Source organism: Alligator mississippiensis, chromosome 2 (assembly GCF_030867095.1).
Source record: "Alligator mississippiensis isolate rAllMis1 chromosome 2, rAllMis1, whole genome shotgun sequence".
Lineage (NCBI taxonomy): Eukaryota > Metazoa > Chordata > Crocodylia > Alligatoridae > Alligator > Alligator mississippiensis.
Window position 1 is genome coordinate 34,074,832 of NC_081825.1, and position 14,542 is coordinate 34,089,373.

The 14,542-nt window shown below is 43.7% G+C and overlaps 1 long non-coding RNA gene across 1 annotated transcript in view; it reads right to left on the reverse strand.

The window, feature by feature from the left end:
* LOC109281270 (uncharacterized) overlaps positions 1-13,893 on the reverse strand; it is a 42,650-nt gene extending 28,757 nt beyond the window's left edge. Inside the window, exons 1-2 of the long non-coding RNA XR_002087878.2 lie at positions 13,782-13,893; positions 9,312-9,391 (exon numbers count right to left, since the gene is read on the reverse strand). This is a non-coding gene — a long non-coding RNA (uncharacterized LOC109281270). The remainder of the gene's footprint in view (positions 1-9,311; positions 9,392-13,781) is intronic.
* Positions 13,894-14,542: the final 649 nt, after the last annotated feature.

Below are 14,542 nucleotides of genomic sequence, written 5' to 3' on the forward strand. Positions count from 1 at the left end.
TGGGGTCCCGCAGGGCTCTGTCCTTGGACCGATACTCTTTAATGTCTTCATCAGTGACTTGGAGGAGGGAGTCAAATGTACTCTGTCCAAGTTTGCAGATGACACAAAGCTATGGGGAGAAGTGGACACGCCGGAGGGCAGGGAACAGCTGCAGGCAGACCTGGACAGGTTGGACAAGTGGGCAGAAAACAACAGGATGCAGTTCAACAAGGAGAAATGCAAAGTGCTGCACCTAGGGAGGAAAAATGTCCAGCACACCTACAGCCTAGGGAATGACCTGCTGGGTGGCACAGAGGTGGAAAGGGATCTTGGAGTCCTAGTGGACTCCAAGATGAACATGAGCCGGCAGTGTGACGAAGCCATCAGAAAAGCCAATGGCACTTTATCGTGCATCAGCAGATGCATGACGAATAGGTCCAAGGAGGTGATACTTCCCCTCTATCGGGCGCTGGTCAGACCGCAGTTGGAGTACTGCGTGCAATTCTGGGCGCCACACTTTAAGGAGGATGCGGATAACCTGGAGAGGGTCCACAGAAGGGCAACTCGTATGGTTAAGGGCCTGCAGACCAAGCCGATCCCCGAGCCGTACGAAGAAAGACTAGAGAAACTGGATCTTTTCAGCCTCCGCAAGAGAAGGTTAAGAGGCGACCTTGTGGCTGCCTATAAGTTCATCACGGGGGCACAGAAGGGAATTGGTGAGGATTTATTCACCAAGGCGCCGCCGGGGGTTACAAGAAATAATGGCCACAAGCTAGCAGAGAGCAGCTTTAGATTGGACATTAGGAAGAACTTCTTCACAGTTCGAGTGGCCAAGGTCTGGAACGGGCTCCCAAGGGAGGTGGTGCTCTCCCCTACCCTGGGGGTCTTCAAGAGGAGGTTAGATGAGTATCTAGCTGGGGTCATCTAGACCCAGCACTCTTTCCTGCTTATGCAGGGGGTCGGACTCGATGATCTATTGAGGTCCCTTCTGACCCTAACATCTATGAATCTATGAATCTGTGGCAAAGAGACTTGTGTAATCCATTGAAGTAAAAAAAAAAAAAAAACAATTAAAAAAGGAATATTGAGCAGAATTAGGGTGATGATTTTACCTATCAAAATTAGAAGTACCATAAAGTGGAATACTTCATACAGTTGTGGTATCAAGGGACAGATCCAGGGGGTGTGCAGTGGTGTGGTCACACCTACCTTCTGCCACTGCCATCGCCGTCTCCAGCTAACATGGGCACAGGAGGAGCCCCACAGCTGCTTCTACCCTGCTCCAGCTGTGGACTGAGGCTGCTTGGGGGTGTTGGGCTTAGCAAAGGCAGTGGCAACAGTGGGCAAGTTTCCTCATCCTGCACTTGCTCCCTGCCACCCACCCCAAGCATTCCTGTACACTGCTGCCACTGTGCCCAGCTGGTGCAGGCACAGGGGAAGCCCCAGAGCTGCACCAGTCAGTGTAGGAAGCAGGTATGTGGGGAGCCAGGTGTCACAAATCCATTCACTGGCAACCCCTAGAGTCCCGAATTTCTCCCAGCTGCACCAGTGCTTGTCTCAAGGAACAGACTGAGGTTGTCCTGGGACAATTTTTTATTCCTGCAAGCCTCAGCACCACTGCTGTTACACTGGACCCCACAGCTGCAGCAGGGGACTCTCTGCCAATTCCAAGTAACCTTCCCTTTGGGTTGTGAAACAATTTTTAGGTCCTTCTTTCCATAGCTAGCCTGGATTATCATTTGCCCAGGGATCATTCTACCCATAAGCAATCAGTAAGGACACCAAACAACACAGAAGAAAATAATTTTACAAGAAAAAAATTACCACAAGTTTGAAGGCAGAAAAACACAGCATTTTAAGTCTCTTATGCTGTCTTCTGGCTGCACCCTACTTCTCCCATGAGTCTGCCAGTATCTCCACAATTCAGCTTTCCTGCCGATTCTGCCAGTCCTGCCTGCTGAAGCTACTGAACCTCCAAAGCCTGGGATCCAAAAGACCGCGATTCTATCGTAGCTAGACCCTAAAAAGGCTCCAAGCTGCATGCCCCCCTCCCAAATTGGTAGTATTTTAATTGCCTATGAGCCACCAGACTCCTCCAGAAATTTCAGGTCTCCGTGTGTTAGGAGGCATTCCTCTGGTCTAATGGGCCATTCTTCTCAGTTGCCTTTGCTATAGCAGAGACAATTTCCCCATTACAGGAATTACTTGGGTGCCCAACTCCTTCTGCCTGTGTCTGGGAGTGGCAATTCTTCTTGCACACAAAGCACGTCTACACAAGATGCTACTGCACAGTTGTAACTGCTCATTTATATAGTACTTGTATTAGCAATAACTGGACTTACTGAGCAGTAGGGTCAGTGAACATCTTTTACGTAACGCTACTGCACAGTAACTTAATAATACTGTGCAGTAGTGTATTAGCACTGTCTGTGCTGTGATGCGTTACTGCACAGTATTTTTTGGCCACTGCCCAGTCAGAGTCTAATGTAGATGCACCCAGTGTCTGAGAATCACAAAGCAAAGTTCTGCCCACTCCCTTTCCTTGACTAAACCATATACATATATCTTTATGGTTTTGGATATAGACAGCATAACGTAATTGCTACAGTGATAACAACAATACAAGTAGATACAACATAATATGGACTTTCCTACAAGATGCCTTTCCTACCACACATGCCATCTTAGTACAAGAAAACATTCACAAGACCCCACAAAAATATAATGGGGTTTGTGACACCAGACTTGGCTGGCAACAGCAGCAGCACACAAGTTCCTTCTTCTAGTGCTTGCTCCATGTCAACAGGGGGACAAAAGGGATGAGGAAGGCTGGGAACAGGTGCTAGAAGGAGGAACCTGCATGCTGCTGCTCCCGTTCCCAGCAGAGCTTGGCACCATGCACAGCCACTCCCAACAGTCCCCAGCTGAAACAGAGCAGGAGCAGCTCTGGTGCTGTTCCCATGCTGGGGTCAGCTGGGGAAAGCAGCAGCGGCAGGCAGGTCCCCCTTCTTTGTGCACCTGATCCATGCTTGGCTCCCCAGTATTTCCCACTGGCCTAGAGGCTCAAACGGTGCCTCGCTCCCATATGCCCCCCATAGTCTGAGGAGTGGTGTGTGTAACAAGCACTCATCCCAGGGGGTCCACAATGTCCCCTGGTGGTCCTTAGCCACTGCTGCACCCACACTCCTCAGGCTTGCTCCCCCTTCACCTTGCCTGCAACGCCTTGTTGTTCTTAGATCTTCAGAAAGAGAGGCTGCCCCAGGGATCCCCCATCCCTGTGGGTATTCAGGAGTCTCTACCTTGCCTTATGGATTTATAACATAGCTCCAACCACCCTTGCACCATGCCCATGCCTTGCAAATGTTATCAATTGAGTCCATCACCAGCCTCCTTGGGCCATAGCCTCAGTCTCTGTGAGTAGGCCTCCCTGCCTGGGTACTTCACCTAGCTCAGTCTCTCCCCGGTCTAACTTCCAGGCTTTCCTTTTCCACCCTGGCACTTTGCCTCTCACAGCTATTCCCAAGCACAGCACCTCAGCCTGCATTCCCCATCTGAGCATTTCACCTCTGCGGGGTACTCCCGAGCACCACATCCTGCCCTATCAGGCTCCTATTTCTATCCCTCCTGGGCTCCAGGACCATAGCCACAATCTCCGGGCTTCCGTACCCTGTCTATGCCCCTACTGGACTACAGGTCCTCTGACCCCCTTGGTCTCTGGCAGTGGTCCTTGACCTTCAGTCTCCCGAGACCCTGGCCACACCCCTAGGCCAGTTGAGACTACAGGCACCCTGGCCCTCCTTACTTTCCAGCTCTCTGCTCATCCCTCCCCTCCCCAAACTATCCACTCTCTAGCCCCATCTCCCAGGCCTCTCTATTTCCAGGCCTATTTCTACACCTCTGGGATACGGGCTCACCAGCCCTGGCTCCCAGGCCTCTCTATTCACAGACCTGTTGAGACCTCCTCCACCCGTTAGTCCCAGTCACAAACCTCCAGAGTGGCTTACCCCAGTTCACATGTTTGCCAGGAACCTGGTTGCAGACCAGAAGCTCCTATCTCCATGGCTTTCAGAGCTAGACTGCCTGACCAGCTCAGGCCCTGGACTCATATGCTTCAAGGCCAACCTCCCATTTATGGCCAGGTGACTCTCTAATTGCCTCCTGCCACACCTGCAGGCTGCTTCTCATGCAGCCTCTTCCCCTCTTACAGTGATAGGCATGCTGAGCACCCTGCCACAGGGTGCCATGCCCAGCTCTAGGAAATTCTGGATCTGCTTGTTGTGGTATCCACCATTCTGAAAATACTTTGAAAATGCCTTACAGTGAGACACACAAAAGGGTCCATCTGTTTAGCTTATCAAAAAGAGTATTTGAGAACAGAAAGGATTATAATTTAAAAGTAACTTTCTGGAAAGAAAATACTGGATGTGTAAGGGCTTTTTAATCTAGCCAAGAAAGGCTTAAGAGTCAATGACTGGAAGCTGAAGCCAGACAAACCCAAGCTGAAAATAAGGACACATTTTTAACAAGGTCATTCATCACTGGAATAAACAACAAAGGTGAGTGGTAGACTGTATCTCTAGTTGTCTTCAGATCAAGATCTGATGTCTTCCTGGAAGGTATGCTTTAGTGAAATACAGGTTATGGACCTCTAAGGAGGGATAACTGGATAAGACTTAATGGCCTCTGTAGAAAAATTAAAACACTTTATAAAGGCACTTCCTCTTTGCCTTAGAATTTCTAGGCACTGAAAGTGCAAACACCATGTTTGACACATGTTCGGGTCATGGAGGCCACGGAGTTTTATTGTCAGGGGTGTAAAACTTAAGGCCTAAAGGCTGGATGCAGGCCACAGAGCCATGTAGTGAGATGTGCAAGGCTCAGGAATGAGAGGGAATTCAGAATGAGACCTGATGCTGAAATCTAGGGCACAATCTGGTACACACCCTTAGTTTCCCCCTGTCAGTGCACTGCCTTCAGTGACTTCAGATTTCCTAAATCAAGTGATCTTTACTTGTTTACAAGCCCATTCCTCTGGCAGGCAGCAGCTAGTTCATTGTTTTAGGTTGCTTATATTTGAATGGGAGAGCTCCAGGTTAAAAATCCTTGATTGTTCTGCATTGTTAGCCATCAATGAGGTGCAAGAATTTCTCCTGACAACTCCCTGGAGGTTTCAGCATAAAAAGGAAGTTAAAAAACAAAAGTGTCCTTACAGCACTATTTACAAAATGGGACTTATGAAACAAAAGGCATTTGTAGTTTGATGTAGATCCACACACTAACATGTCACAGTCCATTTTACTAACCATGACATGTTCTTGTTCTGATAAAGTTATTTGTGCTACACAAGAGTGTGGCATTCTTTTTTTCTGGATTAATTTCTATATCCTGCAAGGTTGTAAAAGGCTCTTGTGGAGGAAAGCAGAGGTTGGATATTGGGGATGACTTAGTGAACTCTAGTGCTCCCACGATGAAGTTTCTTCTCAGCTCAAGGTGTACATATTTCTGAAATATACCCACTGTTTGCTTTTAAAACATGTTTCTCTCTTAGATGTATGATGATGATGATTAAATATCTTGCAGTAATGTCCAGAAATAGATCAGAATCAAACCTTTGCCTACGGAAGCTTATGCTTCTCTGAACTAGTTACTATCTAAGTTGCCAGCCTACCCTGCCTTCTGCCTAGCTTCAGACTAACAAAGCTAACTACCCGTGTCTAAACCTTCTTGTGTTATTCTTTCTATAAACAGGTTGTAAGGGGCAGTCCTGCCCCCAAAAACCATACATGTTAAAGAGTTATAGGTATCTATGGGCCTTTGTACATGCCACAAAATTGGCCTTTAAAGCGGCTTAAATGCCCTTTTCCACCACTTTAATGGCGTTGCTGTTTGTACATTCGGCAGTGTATTCCATTTTAATGGTGTTGCCGTTTGCATGCCCGACAGCGTATTCTGCTTTAAATGACTTTGGTACATAGCAAGATAAAACACCTCCAAGGCGGGTGCCACCTGGGGGGCTGCCTCACAGCTCAGCGATCACTCGGCCCCCACACCCCCACTGCCAAAGAGGCAGGTAAGGATTGGGCCCCCACCTTTGTGTACACACCATGGAAGTTTAGTTAGGTTTAATTCTCCCTAAATTGAAGCAGTGTTTTTAAAAACCCACCATTTCAATTTAGGGAGAACTAAACCAAATTAAACACCCGTGGCATGTGCAAGCAGTCTATTACAGAGGAGACCATTTTAAAATGTAGAAAGTAAAAAAGCAGTTAAGACATCTGGCTATGGCTCCAGTGCCATGAGTTCAAGTCCTGTTTCTGACTTATGTCAACGACTGCCACCTCCCCATCCTCCCTTGCAGCTGTAAAATAGTCCCTGGCAAATGGACATGGTGCTAGCCACATCACTCCCTTTTATGCCGTAGGCTACAGAAACTTGTATGCTTGAATCATGCTAGCTCAATGGGCTGTTAAGGTCAAGAAGACCCTTAATGTAACTACTGTTTTGAAAGAAATATAGATAGCAGCTGAAATATACTATCATATATAAGAAAACATTCTAACCTACAGCGTATTTCAAGCCTGTCCTCTAACACAGAAATACTAAGTATTTTCAGGCTTTTTTTTTTAAAGAAATGAATGCTATGTACATATGGTGTTGCTGAAGGAATTTTCTTGATTTAAACTAAAAAGCAGCATCTGGTCTCCCCACTCTTCTACATTTAAGAATAATGCATTTTGATGTACGGAGTACACTAAGTTACTGTACCCATATAGCTGGAAGTAAACTAGTGCTCAATTGTAAAGCTTTCTTAGAAATTATAAATACTGATCTTCTGATATAATTCAATAAAAAAACTAAAACAGGGCCTGACAGAATCCCACGGAAGCAAATGGAAACTATGCCGATGACTTCAATGAGCCCAATGTTTCCATTACCTATCATATATACTTCACAAAACTTGGAAGTCTAGTAACTAGAGGCATGTTATTTACAAAGTCTTCATTCATGCACCCTATGATGTTTGAGTAGTTTTTCTGTTGATTTGAATAGGTGATCTCTTTGTGGAATTAAGATATTACTTTACTTGTGTATTTAAACATTTGTGATGTAAAGTATTTGCACAATTGTCATGAAAGTTATCACAGGCCCTCATGAGAGTTACCATGATCTCAGCTCCATTTTGCTTAATTAAATAAAATCTCCAGCTACCTCATAATAAATGTTTTACGAGGGTTCATGTGGCAGCTATGAGTCTTTTATTGTCACCATTGTGCCTATGTATACATATATGCCAGCAACCTACAAATTCTTCAGTGCATTGAATCCCATTTTCTGTCAGTCTAATAAATGTCCTCTGAGTCTTATTCTTAGGGTATTTAACTCCCTTGAAACTCTCTGCAACTTAAGGGAATGAGACCACTGCATTACCATTACATATGCTATACTGAGCATCTTGTGCTTAAAAATGCAATGAAACATTTCTCTATTAAGAATTCCTTGCTTTTATTGCTGTGTAATTCTCACTTCATTTGAACATACAGACTTCTTATCTCAAGTCTTCTTCATGTTTTTCCCCATGCTGAATTATCAAGCTACTCAGATACAAGGACCCTTATTTATAATTCTAACACCTCGGGTTTTCATTATGGCGCAGTTTTTCAATGGAGGAATCATAAATAGAGTGTCCTTCAGTTTGAACAAACAGATTGATAATTCAGTAAATAAGCTGAACAAAACATGAGCTAGAATCAAAATGCCCAGTAGAAACAACAGCTTAGCAATGAATGCAAGAAGAATCATTCGGCAATATATGTAGTCACGACACCAAGTGATTAGTGCGCTTAGATCCTAGTAATTTCTTTAAGAAGAGAAAATGAGTAGAGAGCAGACACCAAATTACTAAATTATCCTATTACACTTTTATTTAGAAATGTAGAATTCCTGCAGACAGACTTTGAACAGAATGGATTTTAACACAATTCAAGCTCTCACACACTAGGTAATAGCAAAGAATTTTGTCACCATCTGCTCTCATAAAATCCTGTGCCTTATTTCCAGTACAGCCCACACACCTTTTTTGCTGCAGTGTTCAGCTTTCAGCCCCAAAGGTTTCTGTACTGGTAGTGATTCTGCCTCAAAAAAAAAAAAAAAAAAACAACTGAGTAAAATCCTGTCCCCACTGAAGTCAATGGCAAAACTCCCAGTGATTTCAATGAGTCCAACCTATCTCCCTTTAAGTTCCTTAGCCTAAAGTTTGCCATCTGGCTCCAGATGGTCTGAAACTAGTCTTTCAAGATTGATTTTCCTGAGCTATCTGGTAGGGCAGACCCGTTTCCTGCTGGGACTGGAGCCACTGAGTCTAGGGATACTTTGCCAAAACAACACAGAAGCCACTTACCAGCTAACAGCCCACCTGATATTCACTTATTTCCTCCTCAACTTCCTTGTCACTGACTTGTTGATCCTTACTGAATTAAAAAAAGTACACATTCCCTGTTAAAACTATGGCACCTGTTAATTCACAAGTACTAACATTCCTTCTAATAAAAATATCCCTATGCTTTCCCTATGTGGGAACAGCTTAGAATAGCTTCAGTTTTTTTAAAGTAATTTAAAATTTTCTTTGTAGTCTTACTGTTCTGTACATATTCTCTATACAGATCATCTGAAACCATGTGGCCACATACTGATGAAAAGTAAATGTCAATTTGTCTCTGCCTGTTGCAATACTGCCCCAAACACTCTTTCCCCCACTAACACTAATTTTGACAAATGTTAATTCATAAATCATAAATCAACTCTGTGTTCCTGTTTAAATGAATTATGTGGTCATGATTTGCTAATATTTGTATGAAAAGTTCATGTATGTTAATGACAGACAACAGTAATTTTTTTAAAACTTCTAAAATGATTAGGAATTGTAGTTCCCTGGTTGCCAGTGGAAAAGGCGACATTGTTAGCCATTACTGCATTGGTAGTCATTACTGCATTTTTATTTCCTCCTATCAGTGGACTCAGTTCTGTACAGACTTTTGCTATGTAGCCCTTAGAATTAACAAATACACTAACAACATTTTAATAAAACAAAATTAATTTTTGAGATAGCAGAACACTAGAAGAAAGTCAATGAAGCACCCAATATCCAAAAAAAAAAAAATCCATTATGGAAGTTTACTATTAAGTAAGTTTAACTACAATAATGTTGAGAAGCATTTTAAGACAGACTAATTTAAGTGTCTCCTGACAATCTCTGCATCTGCACCTGCACCCAGGCTATGTTCAACTGGATCCAGAGGCTAGATCTGTACATAAAAAATACCAAAACCACGTACTTCATTCTGGTCAGTTTTCAACTTCCAGGTAAAGATGGAGTCTCTTGCAAAGCAAAATGTAACCATCAGCCAGGGTCAGTCTGAAAAACATGATTGAGAAATTCCAGATCTGCTGCACTAGAATCTCTATTTTCTCCAGCCATCTGCTATGCATCCTGGCTTATTCCAGTATTAAGAAGTTGTGTGAAAGAAATCAACAGAGACAGCTCTATCAAATTAGTTCTACACCTGTTAGTGACTCCCCTATGCTTAGGTTATCCAATTTGATGGAACCGAGAGGTCAAGGAGTAAAAGACTAATCGGAGATAGAACAATTTTCTCCAAGGAAACAGTGACTTTGCAGAATACCTGAGGGTCATGGAGAATAATCAGCTGAACATGAGTTCTCAGTACAATGCTGCCCAAAAAGGATACTGTTGGCACTGGATTTATAACCCACATACCTTGTTCTGGGCAGACCCAAACCCTCAGACCAACCACAACCTCACCATTTGAAAATAGGCAAATTTCATTGATACGCAGTGATAGCAGATAAAAATAATGCAAGCAGTTCTATATCTACCAGTTCCAGGGTTCACAGAGTCAAGGTACATCTGGCCAGTATGCGAGCTGCACTCTGAGTTTGAATGTCAGATGTCAGCAGCCTGGAGGTTGGAGGCCGAGGCCCACCCTCTCCCAGTAGTGGGTGAGATGGCCTGGTGGTGTGTCCTCTATCATGGCCTCGGGTTCCCCTCTCGGGGACCTTTTGTTGCTTTGAAATCCCTCCTTTTGTATCTTTTCTCCTCTATGATGACTCTTCATCTTTAGGCATCATTGACTGGTCTCTCTGTGGTTGTCATACTGTTCACATTCTGCCCTGTCAGCATATTCATTTGTTTCACAAATGCATCACATGCCCACATCCTAATTTGGTTCCTTCTGGTTTCTCCTAATTTGGTCCATCTACCAAAACCAGAAATCCCAAGGGCCCTGCAGTTTGGTTACTGTGACCTGGCCAATATGGCTGAATCCCTTTCTTGTGTTACTGAACAGTATGATACATGTCTTCAATTTCCCAGCCTAGTGTCTGCTTGCTGCTTGTCTGTTAGATATAGTGGGCCTCAAAGAAACTATCACAAACAGGCTTTTAGAAATCAATTACCCCGTGCTGTTCCCATGGACCAGTGTTCTAATGTATATCTACTTTACCTACAAGCCAATTCCCAAAAGCAAGCCTCTAAATGCCATTTTCTAGCCATCAGATACTGGAATTCTTACGGTAGTGTAAGAGTGATATTGTAGCCATGATCCAGAAATTATGCAAGAGGCAAGGATTTCTTAGGGTGATATATTTTATTGGACCAACTATATAGTTGGGATAAAGTTGCACCAGCTTTTAAATGCAAGACATTGCATTCAAAATTTTGCCTAACTTCATCCCAACACATAGTCAGTCTAATAAAAGATATCCTAAGAGTTCCTTGCCTCAATGTAATGTTTAGACATATAAACAAGGGAATATCAAATGGGAGGTCTGAGATTATATTTTCTTTATACTTCGTATTGATCATTCTACTACTGTCTTATCAGGTATGCTGTCCACACTTCAGGAGAGATGTTGAAAATTTGGAGAGGTGTTCAGAGAAAAATTACAAAAATGATTAAGGGACTGAAAAATAGGTCTTATATTGAAAGACTCAAAAAGGTCATCATAGATTCATAGATGTTAGGGTTAGAAGGGACCTCAATAGATCTTCGAGTCCGACCCCCTGCATAGGCAGGAAAGAGTGCTGGGTTTAGATGACCCCAGCTATGCCTATCTAACCTCCTCTTGAAGACCCCCAGGGTAGGGGACAGTACCACCTCCCTTGGGCGCCCATTCCAGACTTCGGCCACTCTAACTGTGAAGAAGTTCTTTCTAATGTCCAATCTAAATCTGCTCTCTGCTAGCTTGTGGCCATTATTTCTTGTAACCCTCAGGGGTGCCTTGGTGAGTAAAGCCTCACCAATTCCCTTCTGTGCCCCCATGATGAACTTATAGGCAGCTACAAGGTCGTCTCTCAACCTTCTCTTGCGGAGGCTGAAGAGGTCCAGGTGCCCTAGTCTCTCCTCATAGGGCTTGGCCTGCAAGCCCTTAACCATATGAGTGGCCCTTCTCTGGACCCTCTCCAGGTTATCCACATCCCTCTTGAAGTGCAGTGCCCAAAATTGCATGCAGTATTCCAACTGCGGTCTGACCAGCGCCCGATAGAGGGGAAGTATCACCTCCTTGGTTCTGTTCGTCATGCATCTCCTGATGCACGATAAAGTGCCATTGGCTTTTCTGATGGCTTTGTCACACTGCCGACTCATGTTCATCTTGGAGTCCACTAGGACTCCAAGATCCCTTTCCGCTTCCATGCCACCAAGCAGGTCATTTCCTAGGCAGTAGGTATGCTGGATATTTTTCCTCCCTAGGTGCAGCACTTTGCATTTCTCCTTGTTGAATTGCATTCTGTTGTTTTCCGCCCATATGTCCAACCTGTCCAGGTCTGCTTGCAGTTGTTCCCTGCCCTCCGGTGTATCCACTTCTCCCTACAGTTTTGTGTCATCCGCAAACTTGGACAGAGTACACTTCACTCCCTCGTCCAAGTCGCTGATGAAGACATTGAAGAGTATCGGTCCAAGAACTGAGCCCTGCGGGACCCCACTGCCCACACCCTTCCAAGTCAATACCGAACCATCCACTACGACTCTCTGGGTATGACCCTCTAGCCATTTTGCCACCCACCGGACCGTGCAGTCATCCAAGTCACAGCCTCTTAACTTGTTTATGTCTCAGACGGCTAAAGCCGACTCAAGGTGATTCAATAATTACTCGTTCGTCAGGGCGGGCTGGTGAATAGAGAGGCTGAGAAAGCTTTATGGTTGTAAAACTTTACTTATGTCGCTTGCTGTTGCGACAAAAATGGTCCGGTTGTCTGAACAACCACGTTAGTTGTTCCAGCTGGCAGGGCTCAGGCAGGGCTCAGACCAGCACGTCCGTCTACAAATCAGGCCGGCAGGAAAAGGGATACGTCTGGGATTGCGCTCGGCAACGGGGAGACGAATCGATAGGTGATCAGGCTATCTATTAGCTCAGCCACGAGTCAGATATCTTCAGAAGCACTCTGCAGCGTGCTCAAAGTTTTCCGGCTTGGGCAGAAGTCGCGCTAATTTTTAAACGGCCAGCAAGCCAATTACTAGCCGCCACGTGTGCATAATTTAGAACTGGCCAATAGCGGGACACAAATTTACATCCGAATGGCGGGAACTCTCTTGCACCGGGGGTTTTCTGCAGCAACAGAAAGCCTTTACTTTTGCAAGAGGCTCTCATGTGGCAGGAAAATTCCACTGTGCCGAGGCACCAAAACCACTGGGTTGTGACAGTTTAGTTTACCTAAAAAACCATGGATAAGGATAACTTGGTCATAATCTGACTTACATGGAGAAGCAAAATTTGAAAATAGAGGACTCTTCAGTCTAACGGACAAAGTGTAACAAGTTTCAATGGCTGGAAATTGAAGCTAGACAAATTCAGACTCTAAAAGGTATAGTTTTTTAACCCTGAGCATAATTAATCACTGGAAAAACCCCACCACTTTAAATTCTTAAATTAATATTTTCTTTTTTTTCTAAAAGTTGTATTCTAATCAAAGCACAGCCACTGGAATTGAAGGCAGAATCAGGAGGCATGGTGGTGTCTTCTAGCCTTAAAAATCTGTTAAATAAGCTCCACAGAGCAAAAGAAAGAATATATATTGGTTCTGAATGGGCACATCCACATGAGATGCTAGAAGCGCAATAGACTAATTCCACTGCACAGTAACACACCACAGACAAAACCAGGCTACTGCACAGTAGAATTAGTCTAATGCACATCAGTATCACATAAAAAACATGCATTGGCACTACTGCACAATAGCACTAATTACAGCTCATTAAATTAGTACCTGTTTTTACAGGTACTAAACTTAATGTACCGTAATTATGGCACATTAATGCATGTGTAGACAGGCCTTTTTTTTTTTAGTAAAATATATACCAAATCAGATCGGCAGCTTTTATAACTTTCATCAAGTTAATTTGTGAATGGTAATATTGAGGAAGTACCCATTGGATGTACCAAGGAACTCTTACCAAGTCTGACATTTCTGCCAGTATAAGCCCTACCATCATTTTGCATATTTTGTAAATAGCACCTTTCCTGCCTTAAAAGCACTTTGCAAAGGTGGTACATTATTGTTTTCTACATTTGATAGATGCATAAACTCAAGCAAAGATAAATCAAGTAACTTCTTTAAGGTCATACAACTATTCAGGAATAAAGCTCACAATCTTCACACCTCTAAACCTTATATCTCTCATTTCCAACCATGTAACAATGTCACTTTCTTTAGTGTTGCAGCCCACATTTTGCATCACTTGCATATTAGCCAACTAAAACATTTTTTTGGAACCATATCAACCGACCTGCTTTTTTTGCTCCAGTATTTCAGGCACCCAGCCTCTCCTCTTTCATATCTTTATTTTGAAGCACTTGAAGCCCCAACCTGCCTTGATAAAAGTGTTGTCATCCATCTACAATACTTAAAGGGTAAAATGAAAGAGAAAAATAATGATACTATTATTATTATTGGAACCTGCCACTTTATTTTGTGTTTTTTTGTCTTGTTGTCTCTTTGGAACAAGAACTGCATCTTAGGCTGTTCATTAAATATTATTGGCACTTAATACATTACCATATTTTCTTGTATATAACCCCACCAAATAAAATGTTCATCATATTTCAGGAAGACAGAATGAAGAAGAAAAAGATTTTTCCAGAGTCATGGCCAAAAGCTGACTGCACAGAGCAGATCAGTCTCCCTCAGCCAGCTCACTGACTTCTTCATGCAAAAGTACAAGCTTTAACCCCATCACAGCCACTGCCAGATTGGCAGCAACTTTTGACTGCTCAGCCAAAATTTGCTCAGCTGTGGCTGTAAGAAGTTAAACTCGACTCTGCCCCTGCTGAATGCTGGCCAGAGAGAAGGGAGAGAAGCAGCGCAGAAGCTGTTATAATGCTATTTCAGAGCTGAAATAATCTTCTCTGCTTAACATGTGCACCCCAATTTTAGAGAGCTAATTTGGGGGGGGGGGGAAGTGGAGTGTGGCATGCAAGTAAATACTGTGACGATAATTTTCAAGATAATAAAAGATCACACCTCAAGATATTCTGGTAGACAGAAGTA